This window comes from Ascaphus truei, unplaced genomic scaffold, assembly GCF_040206685.1.
Source record: "Ascaphus truei isolate aAscTru1 unplaced genomic scaffold, aAscTru1.hap1 HAP1_SCAFFOLD_1862, whole genome shotgun sequence".
Taxonomy (NCBI): Eukaryota; Metazoa; Chordata; class Amphibia; order Anura; family Ascaphidae; genus Ascaphus; species Ascaphus truei.
The window spans coordinates 1-22,500 of NW_027454765.1; the positions used below are offsets into that span (position 1 = coordinate 1).

The 22,500-nt window shown below is 66.3% G+C and overlaps 1 protein-coding gene across 1 annotated transcript in view; it reads left to right on the forward strand.

Annotated features, from left to right (window-relative positions):
• Positions 1-18,013: 18,013 nt before the first annotated feature.
• Positions 18,014-22,500, forward strand: part of LOC142477011 (testis-expressed protein 11-like) — a gene marked incomplete at its 3' end in the record, with an annotated part of 32,333 nt that continues 27,846 nt past the window's right edge. Inside the window, exon 1 of the mRNA XM_075582066.1 lies at positions 18,014-18,096. The remainder of the gene's footprint in view (positions 18,097-22,500) is intronic.

Below are 22,500 nucleotides of genomic sequence, written 5' to 3' on the forward strand. Positions count from 1 at the left end.
GCACCTCTCACGGGTCGCCTCTCCCACCCCAAGTAACACGGCACCTCTCACGGGTCGCTCTCTCCCACCCCAAGTAACACGGCACCTCTCACGGGTCGCCTCTCCCCTCCCCAAGTAACACGGCACCTCTCACGGGTCGCCTCTCCCACCCCAAGTAACACGGCACCTCTCACGGGTCGCCTCTCCCCACCCCAAGTAACACGGCACCTCTCAACGGGTCGCCTCTCCCACCCCAAGTAACACGGCACCTCTCACGGGTCGCCTCTCCCACCCCAAGTAACACGGCACCTCTCACGGGTCGCCTCTCCCTCCCCAAGTAACACGGCACCTCTCACGGGTCGCCTCTCCCTCCCCAAGTAACACGGCACCTCTCACGGGTCGCCTCTCCCTCCCCAAGTAACACGGCACCTCTCACGGGTCGCCTCTCCTCCACCCCAAGTAACACGGCACCTCTCACGGGTCGCCTCTCCCCTCCCCAAGTAACACGGCACCTCTCACGGGTCGCCTCTCCCTCCCCAAGTAACACGGCACCTCTCACGGGTCGCCTCTCCCTCCCCAAGTAACACGGCACCTCTCACGGGTCGCCTCTCCCTCCCCAAGTAACACGGCACCTCTCACGGGTCGCCTCTCCCCACCCCAAGTAACACGGCACCTCTCACGGGTCGCCTCTCCCTCCCCAAGTAACACGGCACCTCTCACGGGTCGCCTCTCCCTCCCCAAGTAACACGGCACCTCTCACGGGTCGCCTCTCCCTCCCCAAGTAACACGGCACCTCTCACGGGTCGCCTCTCCCACCCCAAGTAACACGGCACCTCTCACGGGTCGCCTCTCCCACCCCAAGTAACACGGCACCTCTCACGGGTCGCCTCTCCCACCCCAAGTAACACGGCACCTCTCACGGGTCGCCTCTCCCACCCCAAGTAACACGGCACCTCTCACGGGTCGCCTCTCCCCTCCCCAAGTAACACGGCACCTCTCACGGGTCGCCTCTCCCCACCCCAAGTAACACGGCACCTCTCACGGGTCGCCTCTCCCACCCCAAGTAACACGGCACCTCTCACGGGTCGCCTCTCCCACCCCAAGTAACACGGCACCTCTCACGGGTCGCCTCTCCCTCCCCAAGTAACACGGCACCTCTCACGGGTCGCCTCTCCCCTCCCCAAGTAACACGGCACCTCTCACGGGTCGCCTCTCCCCACCCCAAGTAACACGGCACCTCTCACGGGTCGCTCTCTCCCACCCCAAGTAACACGGCACCTCTCACGGGTCGCCTCTCCCACCCCAAGTAACACGGCACCTCTCACGGGTCGCCTCTCCCCTCCCCAAGTAACACGGCACCTCTCACGGGTCGCCTCTCCCCACCCCAAGTAACACGGCACCTCTCACGGGTCGCCTCTCCCTCCCCAAGTAACACGGCACCTCTCACGGGTCGCCTCTCCCCACCCCAAGTAACACGGCACCTCTCACGGGTCGCCTCTCCCACCCCAAGTAACACGGCACCTCTCACGGGTCGCCTCTCCCCACCCCAAGTAACACGGCACCTCTCACGGGTCGCCTCTCCCCTCCCCAAGTAACACGGCACCTCTCACGGGTCGCCTCTCCCTCCCCAAGTAACACGGCACCTCTCACGGGTCGCCTCTCCCCACCCCAAGTAACACGGCACCTCTCACGGGTCGCCTCTCCCACCCCAAGTAACACGGCACCTCTCACGGGTCGCCTCTCCCCACCCCAAGTAACACGGCACCTCTCACGGGTCGCCTCTCCCCACCCCAAGTAACACGGCACCTCTCACGGGTCGCCTCTCCCACCCCAAGTAACACGGCACCTCTCACGGGTCGCCTCTCCCTCCCCAAGTAACACGGCACCTCTCACGGGTCGCCTCTCCCACCCCAAGTAACACGGCACCTCTCACGGGTCGCCTCTCCCCTCCCCAAGTAACACGGCACCTCTCACGGGTCGCCTCTCCCCACCCCAAGTAACACGGCACCTCTCACGGGTCGCCTCTCCCCACCCCAAGTAACACGGCACCTCTCACGGGTCGCCTCTCCCACCCCAAGTAACACGGCACCTCTCACGGGTCGCCTCTCCCCACCCCAAGTAACACGGCACCTCTCACGGGTCGCCTCTCCCCTCCCCAAGTAACACGGCACCTCTCACGGGTCGCCTCTCCCCACCCCAAGTAACACGGCACCTCTCACGGGTCGCCTCTCCCCACCCCAAGTAACACGGCACCTCTCACGGGTCGCCTCTCCCCACCCCAAGTAACACGGCACCTCTCACGGGTCGCCTCTCCCCACCCCAAGTAACACGGCACCTCTCACGGGTCGCCTCTCCCCTCCCCAAGTAACACGGCACCTCTCACGGGTCGTCCTCTCCCCACCCCAAGTAACACGGCACCTCTCACGGGTCGCCTCTCCCCACCCCAAGTAACACGGCACCTCTCACGGGTCGCCTCTCCCCACCCCAAGTAACACGGCACCTCTCACGGGTCGCCTCTCCCACCCCAAGTAACACGGCACCTCTCACGGGTCGCCTCTCCCTCCCCAAGTAACACGGCACCTCTCACGGGTCGCTCTCTCCCACCCCAAGTAACACGGCACCTCTCACGGGTCGCCTCTCCCCTCCCCAAGTAACACGGCACCTCTCACGGGTCGCCTCTCCCACCCCAAGTAACACGGCACCTCTCACGGGTCGCCTCTCCCCTCCCCAAGTAACACGGCACCTCTCACGGGTCGTCCTCTCCCCACCCCAAGTAACACGGCACCTCTCACGGGTCGCCTCTCCCACCCCAAGTAACACGGCACCTCTCACGGGTCGCCTCTCCCCTCCCCAAGTAACACGGCACCTCTCACGGGTCGCCTCTCCCCACCCCAAGTAACACGGCACCTCTCACGGGTCGCCTCTCCCTCCCCAAGTAACACGGCACCTCTCACGGGTCGTCTCTCCCACCCCAAGTAACACGGCACCTCTCACGGGTCGCCTCTCCCACCCCAAGTAACACGGCACCTCTCACGGGTCGCCTCTCCCCACCCCAAGTAACACGGCACCTCTCACGGGTCGCCTCTCCCACCCCAAGTAACACGGCACCTCTCACGGGTCGCCTCTCCCCACCCCAAGTAACACGGCACCTCTCACGGGTCGCCTCTCCCACCCCAAGTAACACGGCACCTCTCACGGGTCGCCTCTCCCACCCCAAGTAACACGGCACCTCTCACGGGTCGCCTCTCCCCTCCCCAAGTAACACGGCACCTCTCACGGGTCGCTCTCCCTCCCCAAGTAACACGGCACCTCTCACGGGTCGCTCTCTCCCTCCCCAAGTAACACGGCACCTCTCACGGGTCGCCTCTCCCACCCCAAGTAACACGGCACCTCTCACGGGTCGCCTCTCCCCACCCCAAGTAACACGGCACCTCTCACGGGTCGCCTCTCCCACCCCAAGTAACACGGCACCTCTCACGGGTCGTCCTCTCCCACCCCAAGTAACACGGCACCTCTCACGGGTCGTCTCTCCCCACCCCAAGTAACACGGCACCTCTCACGGGTCGCTCTCTCCCACCCCAAGTAACACGGCACCTCTCACGGGTCGCCTCTCCCCTCCCCAAGTAACACGGCACCTCTCACGGGTCGCCTCTCCCCACCCCAAGTAACACGGCACCTCTCACGGGTCGCCTCTCCCTCCCCAAGTAACACGGCACCTCTCACGGGTCGCCTCTCCCACCCCAAGTAACACGGCACCTCTCACGGGTCGCCTCTCCCCTCCCCAAGTAACACGGCACCTCTCACGGGTCGCCTCTCCCTCCCCAAGTAACACGGCACCTCTCACGGGTCGCCTCTCCCCACCCCAAGTAACACGGCACCTCTCACGGGTCGCCTCTCCCCACCCCAAGTAACACGGCACCTCTCACGGGTCGCCTCTCCCACCCCAAGTAACACGGCACCTCTCACGGGTCGTCTCTCCCCACCCCAAGTAACACGGCACCTCTCACGGGTCGCCTCCTCCCCCCAAGTAACACGGCACCTCTCACGGGTCGTCCTCTCCCACCCCAAGTAACACGGCACCTCTCACGGGTCGCCTCTCCCCTCCCCAAGTAACACGGCACCTCTCACGGGTCGCCTCTCCCACCCCAAGTAACACGGCACCTCTCACGGGTCGCCTCTCCCCACCCCAAGTAACACGGCACCTCTCACGGGTCGCCTCTCCCACCCCAAGTAACACGGCACCTCTCACGGGTCGCCTCTCCCCACCCCAAGTAACACGGCACCTCTCACGGGTCGCCTCTCCCACCCCAAGTAACACGGCACCTCTCACGGGTCGCCTCTCCCACCCCAAGTAACACGGCACCTCTCACGGGTCGCCTCTCCCCACCCCAAGTAACACGGCACCTCTCACGGGTCGCTCTCTCCCTCCCCAAGTAACACGGCACCTCTCACGGGTCGCCTCTCCCACCCCAAGTAACACGGCACCTCTCACGGGTCGCCTCTCCCACCCCAAGTAACACGGCACCTCTCACGGGTCGCCTCTCCCACCCCAAGTAACACGGCACCTCTCACGGGTCGCCTCTCCCACCCCAAGTAACACGGCACCTCTCACGGGTCGCCTCTCCCACCCCAAGTAACACGGCACCTCTCACGGGTCGTCTCTCCCACCCCAAGTAACACGGCACCTCTCACGGGTCGTCTCTCCCACCCCAAGTAACACGGCACCTCTCACGGGTCGCCTCTCCCACCCCAAGTAACACGGCACCTCTCACGGGTCGCCTCTCCCACCCCAAGTAACACGGCACCTCTCACGGGTCGCCTCTCCCTCCCCAAGTAACACGGCACCTCTCACGGGTCGCCTCTCCCACCCCAAGTAACACGGCACCTCTCACGGGTCGCCTCTCCCACCCCAAGTAACACGGCACCTCTCACGGGTCGCCTCTCCCTCCCCAAGTAACACGGCACCTCTCACGGGTCGCCTCTCCCCACCCCAAGTAACACGGCACCTCTCACGGGTCGTCTCTCCCACCCCAAGTAACACGGCACCTCTCACGGGTCGTCTCTCCCACCCCAAGTAACACGGCACCTCTCACGGGTCGCCTCTCCCCTCCCCAAGTAACACGGCACCTCTCACGGGTCGCCTCTCCCCTCCCCAAGTAACACGGCACCTCTCACGGGTAGTCTCTCCCACCCCAAGTAACACGGCACCTCTCACGGGTCGCCTCTCCCCTCCCCAAGTAACACGGCACCTCTCACGGGTCGCTCTCTCCCACCCCAAGTAACACGGCACCTCTCACGGGTCGCCTCTCCCACCCCAAGTAACACGGCACCTCTCACGGGTCGCCTCTCCCACCCCAAGTAACACGGCACCTCTCACGGGTCGCCTCTCCCCTCCCCAAGTAACACGGCACCTCTCACGGGTCGTCTCTCCCACCCCAAGGAACACGGCACCTCTCACGGGTCGTCTCTCCCCACCCCAAGTAACACGGCACCTCTCACGGGTCGCCTCTCCCCTCCCCAAGTAACACGGCACCTCTCACGGGTCGCCTCTCCCTCCCCAAGTAACACGGCACCTCTCACGGGTCGCCTCTCCCACCCCAAGTAACACGGCACCACTCACGGGTCGCCTCTCCCACCCCAAGTAACACGGCACCTCTCACGGGTCGCCTCTCCCACCCCAAGTAACACGGCACCTCTCACGGGTCGTCTCTCCCCTCCCCAAGTAACACGGCACCTCTCACGGGTCGCCTCTCCCACCCCAAGTAACACGTCACCTCTCACGGGTCGTCTCTCCCTCCCCAAGTAACACGGCACCTTTCACGGGTCGCCTCTCCCCACCCCAAGGAACACGGCACCTCTCACGGGTCGCCTCTCCCCTCCCCAAGTAACACGGCACCTCTCACGGGTCGCCTCTCCCCACCCCAAGTAACACGGCACCTCTCACGGGTCGCCCTCTCCCCTCCCCAAGTAACACGGCACCTCTCACGGGTCGCCTCTCCCACCCCAAGTAACACGGCACCTCTCACGGGTCGCCTCTCCCCTCCCCAAGTAACACGGCACCTCTCACGGGTCGCCTCTCCCTCCCCAAGTAACACGGCACCTCTCACGGGTCGCCTCTCCCACCCCAAGTAACACGGCACCTCTCACGGGTCGCCTCTCCCACCCCAAGTAACACGGCACCTCTCACGGGTCGCCTCTCCCCTCCCCAAGTAACACGGCACCTCTCACGGGTCGTCTCTCCCACCCCAAGTAACACGGCACCTCTCACGGGTCGCCTCTCCCCTCCCCAAGTAACACGGCACCTCTCACGGGTCGTCTCTCCCTCCCCAAGTAACACGGCACCTCTCACGGGTCGCCTCTCCCACCCCAAGTAACACGGCACCTCTCACGGGTCGCCTCTCCCCTCCCCAAGTAACACGGCACCTCTCACGGGTCGCCTCTCCCACCCCAAGTAACACGGCACCTCTCACGGGTCGTCTCTCCCACCCCAAGTAACACGGCACCTCTCACGGGTCGCCTCTCCCTCCCCAAGTAACACGGCACCTCTCACGGGTCGTCTCTCCCACCCCAAGTAACACGGCACCTCTCACGGGTCGTCTCTCCCACCCCAAGTAACACGGCACCTCTCACGGGTCGCCTCTCCCCACCCCAAAGTAACACGGCACCTCTCACGGGTCGCCTCTCCCCTCCCCAAGTAACACGGCACCTCTCACGGGTCGCCTCTCCCACCCCAAGTAACACGGCACCTCTCACGGGTCGTCTCTCCCACCCCAAGTAACACGGCACCTCTCACGGGTCGCCTCTCCCCTCCCCAAGTAACACGGCACCTCTCACGGGTCGTCTCTCCCTCCCCAAGTAACACGGCACCTCTCACGGGTCGTCTCTCCCACCCCAAGTAACACGGTACCTCTCACGGGTCGCCTCTCCCCTCCCCAAGTAACACGGCACCTCTCACGGGTCGTCTCTCCCCACCCCAAGTAACACGGCACCTCTCACGGGTCGTCTCTCCCTCCCCAAGTAACACGGCACCTCTCACGGGTCGCCTCTCCCCACCCCAAGGAACACGGCACCTCTCACGGGTCGCCTCTCCCTCCCCAAGTAACACGGCACCTCTCACGGGTCGTCTCTCCCACCCCAAGTAACACGGCACCTCTCACGGGTCGCCTCTCCCCTCCCCAAGTAACACGGCACCTCTCACGGGTCGCCTCTCCCACCCCAAGTAACACGGCACCTCTCACGGGTCGTCTCTCCCACCCCAAGTAACACGGCACCTCTCACGGGTCGCCTCTCCCCACCCCAAGTAACACGGCACCTCTCACGGGTCGCCTCTCCCACCCCAAGTAACACGGCACCTCTCACGGGTCGTCTCTCCCACCCCAAGTAACACGGCACCTCTCACGGGTCGCCTCTCCCCACCCCAAGTAACACGGCACCTCTCACGGGTCGCCTCTCCCACCCCAAGTAACACGGCACCTCTCACGGGTCGCCTCTCCCCACCCCAAGTAACACGGCACCTCTCACGGGTCGCCTCTCCCACCCCAAGTAACACGGCACCTCTCACGGGTCGCCTCTCCCCACCCCAAGTAACACGGCACCTCTCACGGGTCGCCTCTCCCTCCCCAAGTAACACGGCACCTCTCACGGGCAGCCTCTCCCCACCCCAAGTAACACGGCACCTCTCACGGGTCGCCTCTCCCCTCCCCAAGTAACACGGCACCTCTCACGGGTCGCCTCTCCCCTCCCCAAGTAACACGGCACCTCTCACGGGTCGTCTCTCCCACCCCAAGTAACACGGCACCTCTCACGGGTCGCCTCTCCCACCCCAAGTAACACGGCACCTCTCACGGGTCGCCTCTCCCCTCCCCAAGTAACACGGCACCTCTCACGGGTCGCCTCTCCCTCCCCAAGTAACACGGCACCTCTCACGGGTCGTCTCTCCCCTCCCCAAGTAACACGGCACCTCTCACGGGTCGTCTCTCCCCTCCCCAAGTAACACGGCACCTCTCACGGGTCGCCTCTCCCACCCCAAGTAACACGGCACCTCTCACGGGTCGCCTCTCCCACCCCAAGTAACACGGCACCTCTCACGGGTCGTCTCTCCCACCCCAAGTAACACGGCACCTCTCACGGGTCGCCTCTCCCACCCCAAGTAACACGGCACCTCTCACGGGTCGTCTCTCCCCTCCCCAAGTAACACGGCACCTCTCACGGGTCGCCTCTCCCCACCCCAAGTAACACGGCACCTCTCACGGGTCGCCTCTCCCACCCCAAGTAACACGGCACCTCTCACGGGTCGCCTCTCCCACCCCAAGTAACACGGCACCTCTCACGGGTCGCCTCTCCCCACCCCAAGTAACACGGCACCTCTCACGGGTCGCCTCTCCCACCCCAAGTAACACGGCACCTCTCACGGGTCGCCTCTCCCTCCCCAAGTAACACGGCACCTCTCACGGGTCGCCTCTCCCCACCCCAAGTAACACGGCACCTCTCACGGGTCGTCTCTCCCCACCCCAAGTAACACGGCACCTCTCACGGGTCGCCTCTCCCACCCCAAGTAACACGGCACCTCTCACGGGTCGCCTCTCCCACCCCAAGTAACACGGCACCTCTCACGGGTCGTCTCTCCCACCCCAAGTAACACGGCACCTCTCACGGGTCGTCTCTCCCCTCCCCAAGTAACACGGCACCTCTCACGGGTCGTCTCTCCCACCCCAAGTAACACGGCACCTCTCACGGGTCGCCTCTCCCCACCCCAAGTAACACGGCACCTCTCACGGGTCACCTCTCCCCTCCCCAAGTAACACGGCACCTCTCACGGGTCGCCTCTCCCTCCCCAAGTAACACGGCACCTCTCACGGGTCGCCTCTCCCTCCCCAAGTAACACGGCACCTCTCACGGGTCGCCTCTCCCCTCCCCAAGTAACACAGCACCTCTCACGGGTCGTCTCTCCCACCCCAAGTAACATGGCACCACTCACGGGTCGCCTCTCCCACCCCAAGTAACACGTCACCTCTCACGGGTCGTCTCTCCCACCCCAAGGAACACGGCACCTCTCACGGGCACCTCTCCCTCCCCAAGGAACACGGCACCTCTCACGGGTCGCCTCTCCCACCCCAAGTAACATGGCACCTCTCACGGGTCGTCTCTCCCACCCCAAGTAACACGGCACCTCTCACGGGTCGCCTCTCCCCACCCCAAGTAACACGGCACCTCTCACGGGTCGTCTCTCCCACCCCAAGTAACACGGCACCTCTCACGGGTCGCCTCTCCCCTCCCCAAGTAACACGGCACCTCTCACGGGTCGTCTCTCCCACCCCAAGTAACACGGCACCTCTCACGGGTCGCCTCTCCCCACCCCAAGTAACACGGCACCTCTCACGGGTCGCCTCTCCCCACCCCAAGTAACACGGCACCTCTCACGGGTCGCCTCTCCCCTCCCCAAGTAACACGGCACCTCTCACGGGTCGCCTCTCCCTCCCCAAGTAACACGGCACCTCTCACGGGTCGCCTCTCCCCACCCCAAGTAACACGGCACCTCTCACGGGTCGCCTCTCCCCTCCCCAAGTAACACGGCACCTCTCACGGGTCGCCTCTCCCTCCCCAAGTAACACGGCACCTCTCACGGGTCGCCTCTCCCACCCCAAGTAACACGGCACCTCTCACGGGTCGTCTCTCCCACCCCAAGTAACACGGCACCTCTCACGGGTCGCCTCTCCCCTCCCCAAGTAACACGGCACCTCTCACGGGTCGCCTCTCCCACCCCAAGTAACACGGCACCTCTCACGGGTCGCCTCTCCCCTCCCCAAGTAACACGGCACCTCTCACGGGTCGCCTCTCCCACCCCAAGTAACACGGCACCTCTCACGGGTCGCCTCTCCCCTCCCCAAGTAACACGGCACCTCTCACGGGTCGCCTCTCCCCTCCCCAAGTAACACGGCACCTCTCACGGGTCGCCTCTCCCACCCCAAGTAACACGGCACCTCTCACGGGTCGCCTCTCCCACCCCAAGTAACACGGCACCTCTCACGGGTCGCCTCTCCCACCCCAAGTAACACGGCACCTCTCACGGGTCGCCTCTCCCTCCCCAAGTAACACGGCACCTCTCACGGGTCGCCTCTCCCCTCCCCAAGTAACACGGCACCTCTCACGGGTCGCCTCTCCCTCCCCAAGTAACACGGCACCTCTCACGGGTCGCCTCTCCCACCCCAAGTAACACGGCACCACTCACGGGTCGTCTCTCCCACCCCAAGTAACACGGCACCTCTCACGGGTCGTCTCTCCCCACCCCAAGTAACACGGCACCTCTCACGGGTCGCCTCTCCCACCCCAAGTAACACGGCACCTCTCACGGGTCGTCTCTCCCACCCCAAGTAACACGGCACCTCTCACGGGTCGCCTCTCCCCACCCCAAGTAACACGGCACCTCTCACGGGTCGTCTCTCCCTCCCCAAGTAACACGGCACCTCTCACGGGTCGCCTCTCCCACCCCAAGTAACACGGCACCACTCACGGGTCGTCTCTCCCCACCCCAAGTAACATGGCACCTCTCACGGGTCGCCTCTCCCACCCCAAGTAACACGGCACCTCTCACGGGTCGCCTCTCCCCACCCCAAGTAACACGGCACCTCTCACGGGTCGTCTCTCCCACCCCAAGTAACACGGCACCTCTCACGGGTCGCCTCTCCCCTCCCCAAGTAACACGGCACCTCTCACGGGTCGCCTCTCCCACCCCAAGTAACACGGCACCTCTCACGGGTCGTCTCTCCCCTCCCCAAGTAACACGGCACCTCTCACGGGTCACCTCTCCCCTCCCCAAGTAACACGGCACCTCTCACGGGTCGTCTCTCCCACCCCAAGTAACACGGCACCTCTCACGGGTCGTCTCTCCCCTCCCCAAGTAACACGGCACCTCTCACGGGTCGCCTCTCCCCACCCCAAGTAACACGGCACCTCTCACGGGTCGCCTCTCCCTCCCCAAGTAACACGGCACCTCTCACGGGTCGCCTCTCCCCTCCCCAAGTAACACGGCACCTCTCACGGGTCGCCTCTCCCCACCCCAAGTAACACGGCACCTCTCACGGGTCGCCTCTCCCTCCCCAAGTAACACGGCACCTCTCACGGTCACCTCTCCCCTCCCCAAGTAACACGGCACCTCTCACGGGTCGTCTCTCCCCACCCCAAGTAACACGGCACCTCTCACGGGTCGCCTCTCCCCTCCCCAAGTAACACGGCACCTCTCACGGGTCGTCTCTCCCACCCCAAGTAACACGGCACCTCTCACGGGTCGCCTCTCCCCACCCCAAGTAACACGGCACCTCTCACGGGCACCTCTCCCACCCCAAGTAACACGGCACCTCTCACGGGTCGCCTCTCCCACCCCAAGTAACACGGCACCTCTCACGGGTCGCCTCTCCCACCCCAAGTAACACGGCACCTCTCACGGGTCGCCTCTCCCTCCCCAAGTAACACGGCACCTCTCACGGGTCGCCTCTCCCCTCCCCAAGTAACACGGCACCTCTCACGGGTCGCCTCTCCCACCCCAAGTAACACGGCACCTCTCACGGGTCGCCTCTCCCACCCCAAGTAACACGGCACCTCTCACGGGTCGCCTCTCCCACCCCAAGTAACACGGCACCTCTCACGGGTCGCCTCTCCCACCCCAAGTAACACGGCACCTCTCACGGGTCACCTCTCCCACCCCAAGTAACACGGCACCTCTCACGGGTCGTCTCTCCCACCCCAAGTAACACGGCACCTCTCACGGGTCGCCTCTCCCCACCCCAAGTAACACGGCACCTCTCACGGGTCGCCTCTCCCACCCCAAGTAACACGGCACCTCTCACGGGTCGCCTCTCCCCTCCCCAAGTAACACGGCACCTCTCACGGGTCGTCTCTCCCACCCCAAGTAACACGGCACCTCTCACGGGTCGTCTCTCCCACCCCAAGTAACACGGCACCTCTCACGGGTCACCTCTCCCACCCCAAGTAACACGGCACCTCTCACGGGTCGTCTCTCCCACCCCAAGTAACACGGCACCTCTCACGGGTCGCCTCTCCCCACCCCAAGTAACACGGCACCTCTCACGGGTCGCCTCTCCCACCCCAAGTAACACGGCACCTCTCACGGGTCGCCTCTCCCCTCCCCAAGTAACACGGCACCTCTCACGGGTCGTCTCTCCCACCCCAAGTAACACGGCACCTCTCACGGGTCGTCTCTCCCACCCAAGTAACACGGCACCTCTCACGGGTCGCCTCTCCCACCCCAAGTAACACGGCACCTCTCACGGGTCGCCTCTCCCACCCCAAGTAACACGGCACCTCTCACGGGTCGCCTCTCCCCTCCCCAAGTAACACGGCACCTCTCACGGGTCGTCTCTCCCACCCCAAGTAACACGGCACCTCTCACGGGTCGTCTCTCCCCTCCCCAAGTAACACGGCACCTCTCACGGGTCGTCTCTCCCACCCCAAGTAACACGGCACCTCTCACGGGTCGTCTCTCCCACCCCAAGTAACACGGCACCTCTCACGGGTCGCCTCTCCCCTCCCCAAGTAACACGGCACCTCTCACGGGTCGCCTTTCCCTCCCCAAGTAACACGGCACCTCTCACGGGTCGTCTCTCCCACCCCAAGTAACACGGCACCTCTCACGGGTCGTCCTCTCCCACCCCAAGTAACACGGCACCTCTCACGGGTCGCCTCTCCCACCCCAAGTAACACGGCACCTCTCACGGGTCGTCTCTCCCACCCCAAGTAACACGGCACCTCTCACGGGTCGCCTCTCCCCACCCCAAGTAACACGGCACCTCTCACGGGTCGCCTCTCCCCTCCCCAAGTAACACGGCACCTCTCACGGGTCGCCTCTCCCTCCCCAAGTAACACGGCACCTCTCACGGGTCGTCTCTCCCACCCCAAGTAACACGGCACCTCTCACGGGTCGCCTCTCCCACCCCAAGTAACACGGCACCTCTCACGGGTCGCCTCTCCCCTCCCCAAGTAACACGGCACCTCTCACGGGTCGTCTCTCCCTCCCCAAGTAACACGGCACCTCTCACGGGTCGCCTCTCCCCTCCCCAAGTAACACGGCACCTCTCACGGGTCGCCTCTCCCCACCCCAAGTAACACGGCACCTCTCACGGGTCGCCTCTCCCCACCCCAAGTAACACGGCACCTCTCACGGGTCGCCTCTCCCCACCCCAAGTAACACGGCACCTCTCACGGGTCGCCTCTCCCCTCCCCAAGTAACACGGCACCTCTCACGGGTCGCCTCTCCCACCCCAAGTAACACGGCACCTCTCACGGGTCGCCTCTCCCACCCCAAGTAACACGGCACCTCTCACGGGTCGTCTCTCCCCTCCCCAAGTAACACGGCACCTCTCACGGGTCGCCTCTCCCCTCCCCAAGTAACACGGCACCTCTCACGGGTCGCCTCTCCCTCCCCAAGTAACACGGCACCTCTCACGGGTCGTCTCTCCCACCCCAAGTAACACGGCACCTCTCACGGGTCGCCTCTCCCACCCCAAGTAACACGGCACCTCTCACGGGTCGTCTCTCCCACCCCAAGTAACACGGCACCTCTCACGGGTCGCCTCTCCCACCCCAAGTAACACGGCACCTCTCACGGGTCGTCTCTCCCTCCCCAAGTAACACGGCACCTCTCACGGGTCGCCTCTCCCTCCCCAAGTAACACGGCACCTCTCACGGGTCGCCTCTCCCTCCCCAAGTAACACGGCACCTCTCACGGGTCGTCTCTCCCTCCCCAAGTAACACGGCACCTCTCACGGGTCGCCTCTCCCACCCCAAGTAACACGGCACCTCTCACGGGTCGTCTCTCCCACCCCAAGTAACACGGCACCTCTCACGGGTCGCCTCTCCCCACCCCAAGTAACACGGCACCTCTCACGGGTCGTCTCTCCCACCCCAAGTAACACGGCACCTCTCACGGGTCGCCTCTCCCCTCCCCAAGTAACACGGCACCTCTCACGCGTCGCCTCTCCCCACCCCAAGTAACACGGCACCTCTCACGGGTCGCCTCTCCCACCCCAAGTAACACGGCACCTCTCACGGGTCGCCTCTCCCACCCCAAGTAACACGGCACCTCTCACGGGTCGCCTCTCCCCTCCCCAAGTAACACGGCACCTCTCACGGGTCGTCTCTCCCCTCCCCAAGTAACACGGCACCTCTCACGGGTCGCCTCTCCCCACCCCAAGTAACCCGGCACCTCTCACGGGTCGCCTCTCCCCACCCCAAGTAACACGGCACCTCTCACGGGTCGCCTCTCCCCTCCCCAAGTAACACGGCACCTCTCACGGGTCGCCTCTCCCCTCCCCAAGTAACACGGCACCTCTCACGGGTCGCCTCTCCCTCCCCAAGTAACACGGCACCTCTCACGGGTCGCCTCTCCCCTCCCCAAGTAACACGGCACCTCTCACGGGTCGCCTCTCCCACCCCAAGTAACACGGCACCTCTCACGGGTCGCCTCTCCCACCCCAAGTAACACGGCACCTCTCACGGGTCGCCTCTCCCACCCCAAGTAACACGGCACCTCTCACGGGTCGCCTCTCCCACCCCAAGTAACACGGCACCTCTCACGGGTCGACCTCTCCCACCCCAAGTAACACGGCACCTCTCACGGGTCGTCTCTCCCACCCCAAGTAACACGGCACCTCTCACGGGTCGCCTCTCCCCTCCCCAAGTAACACGGCACCTCTCACGGGTCGTCTCTCCCACCCCAAGTAACACGGCACCTCTCACGGGTCGTCTCTCCCACCCCAAGTAACACGGCACCTCTCACGGGTCGCCTCTCCCACCCCAAGTAACACGGCACCTCTCACGGGTCGCCTCTCCCCTCCCCAAGTAACACGGCACCTCTCACGGGTCGTCTCTCCCACCCCAAGTAACACGGCACCTCTCACGGGTCGTCTCTCCCTCCCCAAGTAACACGGCACCTCTCACGGGTCGCCTCTCCCACCCCAAGTAACACGGCACCTCTCACGGGTCGCCTCTCCCCACCCCAAGTAACACGGCACCTCTCACGGGTCGCCTCTCCCACCCCAAGTAACACGGCACCTCTCACGGGTCGTCTCTCCCTCCCCAAGTAACACGGCACCTCTCACGGGTCGTCTCTCCCTCCCCAAGTAACACGGCACCTCTCACGGGTCGTCTCTCCCTCCCAAGTAACACGGCACCTCTCACGGGTCGCTTCTCCCACCCCAAGTAACACGGCACCTCTCACGGGTCGCCTCTCCCCTCCCCAAGTAACACGGCACCTCTCACGGGTCGTCTCTCCCCTCCCCAAGTAACACGGCACCTCTCACGGGTCGCCTCTCCCACCCCAAGTAACACGGCACCTCTCACGGGTCGCCTCTCCCACCCCAAGTAACACGGCACCTCTCACGGGTCGCCTCTCCCACCCCAAGTAACACGGCACCTCTCACGGGTCGTCTCTCCCCTCCCCAAGTAACACGGCACCTCTCACGGGTCGCCTCTCCCCTCCCCAAGTAACACGGCACCTCTCACGGGTCGTCTCTCCCTCCCCAAGTAACACGGCACCTCTCACGGGTCGCCTCTCCCTCCCCAAGTAACACGACACCTCTCACGGGTCGTCTCTCCCCTCCCCAAGTAACACGGCACCTCTCACGGGTCGCCTCTCCCCACCCCAAGTAACACGGCACCTCTCACGGGTCGCCTCTCCCACCCCAAGTAACACGGCACCTCTCACGGGTCGCCTCTCCCTCCCCAAGTAACACGGCACCTCTCACGGGTCGTCTCTCCCACCCCAAGTAACACGGCACCTCTCACGGGTCGCCTCTCCCCACCCCAAGTAACACAGCACCTCTCACGGGTCGCCTCTCCCCACCCCAAGTAACACGGCACCTCTCACGGGTCGTCTCTCCCACCCCAAGTAACACGGCACCTCTCACGGGTCGCCTCTCCCCTCCCCAAGTAACACGCCACCTCTCACGGGTCGCCTCTCCCACCCCAAGTAACACGTCACCTCTCACGGGTCGCCTCTCCCACCCCAAGGAACACGGCACCTCTCACGGGTCGTCTCTCCCCTCCTTGACCAAACTAAGGCTGCGACCTGCTGGCGCTGAGCGCGCTCTTGCTTTCCAAGCATGAGCGCCGGGTGTCCTGGCTATTTTGCAAGTGCGTGCGTGGGGGGGGGGGGCATTGGGGGCTTGCTGAGCGCGCTTCAAACTCTTTTTTTTTTTTCCCCAAGCGCCAAATGTAGTCCCCCCTGACCAACGTAACCCGGCACCTCTCACGGGTCGCCTCTCCCCACCCTGACCAACGTAACCCGGCACCTCTCACGGGTCGCCTCTCCCCACCCTGACCAACGTAACCCGGCACCTCTCCCCACCCTGACCAACGTAACCCGGCACCTCTCACGAGTCACCTCTCCCCACCCTGACTAAAGTAACCCGGCACCTCTCACGGGTCGCCTCTCCCCACCCTGACCAACGTAACCCGGCACCTCTCCCCTCCCTGACCAACGTAACCCGGCACCTCTCACGAGTCACCTCTCCCCACCCTGACTAAAGTAACCCGGCACCTCTCACGGGTCGCCTCTCCCCACCCTGACCAACGTAACCCGGCACCTCTCACGGGTCGCCTCTCCCCACCCTGACCAACGTAACCCGGCACCTCTCCCCACCCTGACCAACGTAACACGGTACCTCTCACGGGTCGCCTCTCCCCACCCTGACCAACGTAACCCGGCACCTCTCACGGGTCGCCTCTCCCCACCCTGACCAACGTAACACGGCACCTCTCACGGGTCGCCTCTCCCCACCCTGACCAACGTAACCCGGCACCTCTCACGGGTCGCCTCTCCCCACCCTGACCAACGTAACCCGGCACCTCTCCCCACCCTGACCAACGTAACCCGGCACCTCTCACGGGTCGCCTCTCCCCACCCTGACCAACGTAACCCGGCACCTCTCACGGGTCGCCTCTCCCCACCCTGACCAACGTAACCCGGCACCTCTCACGGGTCGCCTCTCCCCACCCTGACCAACGTAACCCGGCACCTCTCACGGGTCGCCTCTCCCCACCCTGACCAACGTAACCCGGCACCTCTCACGGGTCGCCTCTCCCCACCCTGACCAACGTAACCCGGCACCTCTCACGGGTCGCCTCTCCCCACCCTGACCAACGTAACCCGGCACCTCTCACGGGTCACCTCTCCCCACCCTGACCAACGTAACCCGGCACCTCTCCCCACCCTGACCAACGTAACCCGGCACCTCTCACGGGTCGCCTCTCCCCACCCTGACCAACGTAACCCGGCACCTCTCACGGGTCGCCTCTCCCCACCCTGACCAACGTAACCCGGCACCTCTCACGGGTCACCTCTCCCCACCCTGACCAACGTAACCCGGCACCTCTCACGGGTCGCCTCTCCCCACCCTGACCAACGTAACCCGGCACCTCTCACGGGTCGCCTCTCCCCACCCTGACCAACGTAACCCGGCACCTCTCACGGGTCGCCTCTCCCCACCCTGACCAACGTAACCCGGCACCTCTCACGGGTCGCCTCTCCCCACCCTGACCAACGTAACCCGGCACCTCTCACAGGTCGCCTCTCCCCACCCTGACCAACGTAACCCGGCACCTCTCACGGGTCGCCTCTCCCCACCCTGACCAACGTAACCCGGCACCTCTCACGGGTCGCCTCTCCCCACCCTGACCAACGTAACCCGGCACCTCTCACGGGTCGCCTCTCCCCACCCTGACCAACGTAACCCGGCACCTCTCACGGGTCGCCTCTCCCCACCCTGACCAACGTAACCCGGCACCTCTCACGAGTCACCTCTCCCCACCCTGACTAAAGTAACCCGGCACCTCTCACGGGTCGCCTCTCCCCACCCTGACCAACGTAACCCGGCACCTCTCACGGGTCGCCTCTCCCCACCCTGACCAACGTAACCCGGCACCTCTCACGGGTCGCCTCTCCCCACCCTGACCAACGTAACCCGGCACCTCTCACAGGTCGCCTCTCCCCACCCTGACCAAAGGTTATCTCCCTGCAGGTTGACGAATGTGCCATCAACTTGTGGAACTGGGCTGTGACGAAGAGGGCAGAAGATGCCATCACTGAGAAGGACAGAGCCACGCGTAAGAACAGCTGTCAGGGCTCATTCTGAGCTGCACGGGGAGAGCAAGCAGCCCAGGCATAATAATAATAATAATAATAATAATAATAATATCTTAAAACGTAATCTGTTTTTGCACTCACACCTTCTAAATTATTTGGTACAAGCACCCAAAAGAAATAAAGGTTTATTAATGGAGGGAGTGTGGGTGGGGGGTGGGAGCGGACGGGAGAAAGAGGGCGGAACATGTAACGTGGAAGAGTTGCCGCTGTCCGACTCCTGTTGATGGTGCTGTGCTGGGGAAGAAGTTATTCTCCAGATAACACCCGCTCTGCTTTTGTATCAGTTATTGCATAAGATGAGTTCAATCACAGAATATACAGCACTTCTTTAGTTGCGGGACCACTCCCAATAACGCCACGTTGCAATTTTTATAAAACGATGATAACAAAACAGTCATCAGTTCCAAAGTGTTTTCCATGAAAGTTTCTCAAGGTATGCGTACGCTGCCCGGCGGGCACTCTGGGTGCGTACGCTGCCCGGCGGGCACTCTGGGTGCGTACGCTGCCCGGCGGGCACTCTGGGTGCGTACGCTGCCCGGCGGGCACTCTGGGTGCGTACGCTGCCCGGCGGGCACTCTGGGTGCGTACGCTGCCCGGCGGGCACTCTGGGTGCGGCTGCACGGCGGGCACTCTGGGTGCGTACGCTGCACGGCGGGCACTCTGGGTGCGTACGCTGCCCGGCGGGCACTCTGGGTGCGTACGCTGCCCGGCGGGCACTCTGGGTGCGTACGCTGCCCGGCGGGCACTCTGGGTGCGTACGCTGCCCGGCGGGCACTCTGGGTGCGGCTGCACGGCGGGCACTCTGGGTGCGTACGCTGCCCGGCGGGCACTCTGGGTGCGTACGCTGCCCGGCGGGCACTCTGGGTGCGGCTGCACGGCGGGCACTCTGGGTGCGTACGCTGCCCGGCGGGCACTCTGGGTGCGTACGCTGCCCGGCGGGCACTCTGGGTGCGTACGCTGCCCGGCGGGCACTCTGGGTGCGTACGCTGCACGGCGGGCACTCTGGGTGCGGCTGCACGGCGGGCACTCTGGGTGCGGCTGCACGGCGGGCACTCTGGGTGCGGTTGCACGGCGGGCACTCTGGGTGCGTACGCTGCCCGGCGGGCACTCTGGGTGCGGCTGCACGGCGGGCACTCTGGGTGCGGCTGCACGGCGGGCACTCTGGGTGCGGCTGCACGGCGGGCACTCTGGGTGCGTACGCTGCCCGGCGGGCACTCTGGGTGCGGCTGCACGGCGGGCACTCTGGGTGCGGCTGCACGGCGGGCACTCTGGGTGCGGCTGCACGGCGGGCACTCTGGGTGCGGCTGCACGGTGGGCACTCTGGGTGCGGCTGCACGGCGGGCACTCTGGGTGCGTACGCTGCCCGGCGGGCACTCTGGGTGCGGCTGCACGGTGGGCACTCTGGGTGCGGCTGCCCGGCGGGCACTCTGGGTGCGGCTGCACGGCGGGCACTCTGGGTGCGGCTGCCCGGCGGGCTCTCTGGGTGCGGCTGCACGGTGGGCTCTCTGGGTGCGGCTGCACGGCGGGCTCTCTGGGTGCGGCTGCCCGGCGGGCACTCTGGGTGCGGCTGCACGGCGGGCTCTCTGGGTGCGGCTGCCCGGCGGGCTCTCTGGGTGCGGCTGCACGGCGGGCTCTCTGGGTGCGGCTGCCCGGCGGGCACTCTGGGTGCGGCTGCCCGGCGGGCACTCTGGGTGCGGCTGCCCGGCGGGCTCTCTGGGTGCGGCTGCCCGGCGGGCTCTCTGGGTGCGGCTGCACGGCGGGCTCTCTGGGTGCGGCTGCCCGGCGGGCACTCTGGGTGCGGCTGCACGGTGGGCACTCTGGGTGCGGCTGCCCGGCGGGCACTCTGGGTGCGGCTGCACGGCGGGCACTCTGGGTGCGTACGCTGCCCGGCGGGCACTCTGGGTGCGGCTGCACGGTGGGCACTCTGGGTGCGGCTGCCCGGCGGGCACTCTGGGTGCGTACGCTGCACGGCGGGCACTCTGGGTGCGGCTGCACGGCGGGCTCTCTGGGTGCGGCTGCACGGCGGGCACTCTGGGTGCGGCTGCCCGGCGGGCACTCTGGGTGCGTACGCTGCCCGGCGGGCACTCTGGGTGCGTACGCTGCCCGGCGGGCACTCTGGGTGCGTACGCTGCCCGGCGGGCACTCTGGGTGCGTACGCTGCCCGGCGGGCACTCTGGGTGCGTACGCTGCCCGGCGGGCACTCTGGGTGCGTACGCTGCCCGGCGGGCACTCTGGGTGCGTACGCTGCCCGGCGGGCACTCTGGGTGCGTACGCTGCACGGCGGGCACTCTGGGTGCGGCTGCACGGCGGGCACTCTGGGTGCGGCTGCACGGCGGGCACTCTGGGTGCGGCTGCCCGGCGGGCACTCTGGGTGCGTACGCTGCCCGGCGGGCACTCTGGGTGCGGCTGCACGGCGGGCACTCTGGGTGCGGCTGCACGGCGGGCTCTCTGGGTGCGGCTGCCCGGCGGGCACTCTGGGTGCGGCTGCACGGCGGGCACTCTGGGTGCGGCTGCCCGGCGGGCACTCTGGGTGCGGCTGCACGGCGGGCACTCTGGGTGCGGCTGCACGGCGGGCACTCTGGGTGCGGCTGCCCGGCGGGCACTCTGGGTGCGGCTGCACGGCGGGCTCTCTGGGTGCGGCTGCACGGCGGGCACTCTGGGTGCGGCTGCACGGCGGGCTCTCTGGGTGCGGCTGCACGGCGGGCACTCTGGGTGCGGCTGCACGGCGGGCTCTCTGGGTGCGGCTGCCCGGCGGGCTCTCTGGGTGCGGCTGCACGGCGGGCTCTCTGGGTGCGGCTGCACGGCGGGCACTCTGGGTGCGGCTGCACGGCGGGCTCTCTGGGTGCGTACGCTGCACGGCGGGCACTCTGGGTGCGTACGCTGCACGGCGGGCACTCTGGGTGCGGCTGCACGGCGGGCTCTCTGGGTGCGGCTGCACGGCGGGCACTCTGGGTGCGTACGCTGCCCGGCGGGCACTCTGGGTGCGGCTGCACGGCGGGCACTCTGGGTGCGGCTGCACGGCGGGCACTCTGGGTGCGGCTGCACGGCGGGCACTCTGGGTGCGGCTGCACGGCGGGCTCTCTGGGTGCGGCTGCACGGCGGGCACTCTGGGTGCGGCTGCACGGCGGGCACTCTGGGTGCGGCTGCACGGCGGGCACTCTGGGTGCGGCTGCACGGCGGGCACTCTGGGTGCGTACGCTGCCCGGCGGGCACTCTGGGTGCGTACGCTGCCCGGCGGGCACTCTGGGTGCGGCTGCACGGCGGGCTCTCTGGGTGCGGCTGCCCGGCGGGCACTCTGGGTGCGGCTGCACGGCGGGCACTCTGGGTGCGGCTGCCCGGCGGGCACTCTGGGTGCGGCTGCACGGCGGGCACTCTGGGTGCGGCTGCACGGCGGGCACTCTGGGTGCGGCTGCCCGGCGGGCACTCTGGGTGCGGCTGCACGGCGGGCACTCTGGGTGCGGCTGCACGGCGGGCTCTCTGGGTGCGGCTGCACGGCGGGCTCTCTGGGTGCGGCTGCACGGCGGGCACTCTGGGTGCGGCTGCACGGCGGGCTCTCTGGGTGCGGCTGCCCGGCGGGCTCTCTGGGTGCGGCTGCACGGCGGGCTCTCTGGGTGCGGCTGCACGGCGGGCACTCTGGGTGCGGCTGCACGGCGGGCTCTCTGGGTGCGTACGCTGCACGGCGGGCACTCTGGGTGCGTACGCTGCACGGCGGGCACTCTGGGTGCGGCTGCACGGCGGGCTCTCTGGGTGCGGCTGCACGGCGGGCACTCTGGGTGCGTACGCTGCCCGGCGGGCACTCTGGGTGCGGCTGCACGGCGGGCACTCTGGGTGCGGCTGCACGGCGGGCACTCTGGGTGCGGCTGCACGGCGGGCTCTCTGGGTGCGGCTGCACGGCGGGCACTCTGGGTGCGGCTGCACGGCGGGCACTCTGGGTGCGGCTGCACGGCGGGCACTCTGGGTGCGTACGCTGCCCGGCGGGCACTCTGGGTGCGTACGCTGCCCGGCGGGCACTCTGGGTGCGGCTGCACGGCGGGCACTCTGGGTGCGGCTGCACGGCGGGCACTCTGGGTGCGTACGCTGCCCGGCGGGCACTCTGGGTGCGGCTGCACGGCGGGCACTCTGGGTGCGGCTGCACGGCGGGCACTCTGGGTGCGGCTGCACGGCGGGCACTCTGGGTGCGTACGCTGCACGGCGGGCACTCTGGGTGCGGCTGCACGGCGGGCACTCTGGGTGCGGCTGCACGGCGGGCACTCTGGGTGCGGCTGCACGGCGGGCTCTCTGGGTGCGGCTGCACGGCGGGCTCTCTGGGTGCGGCTGCACGGCGGGCACTCTGGGTGCGTACGCTGCCCGGCGGGCACTCTGGG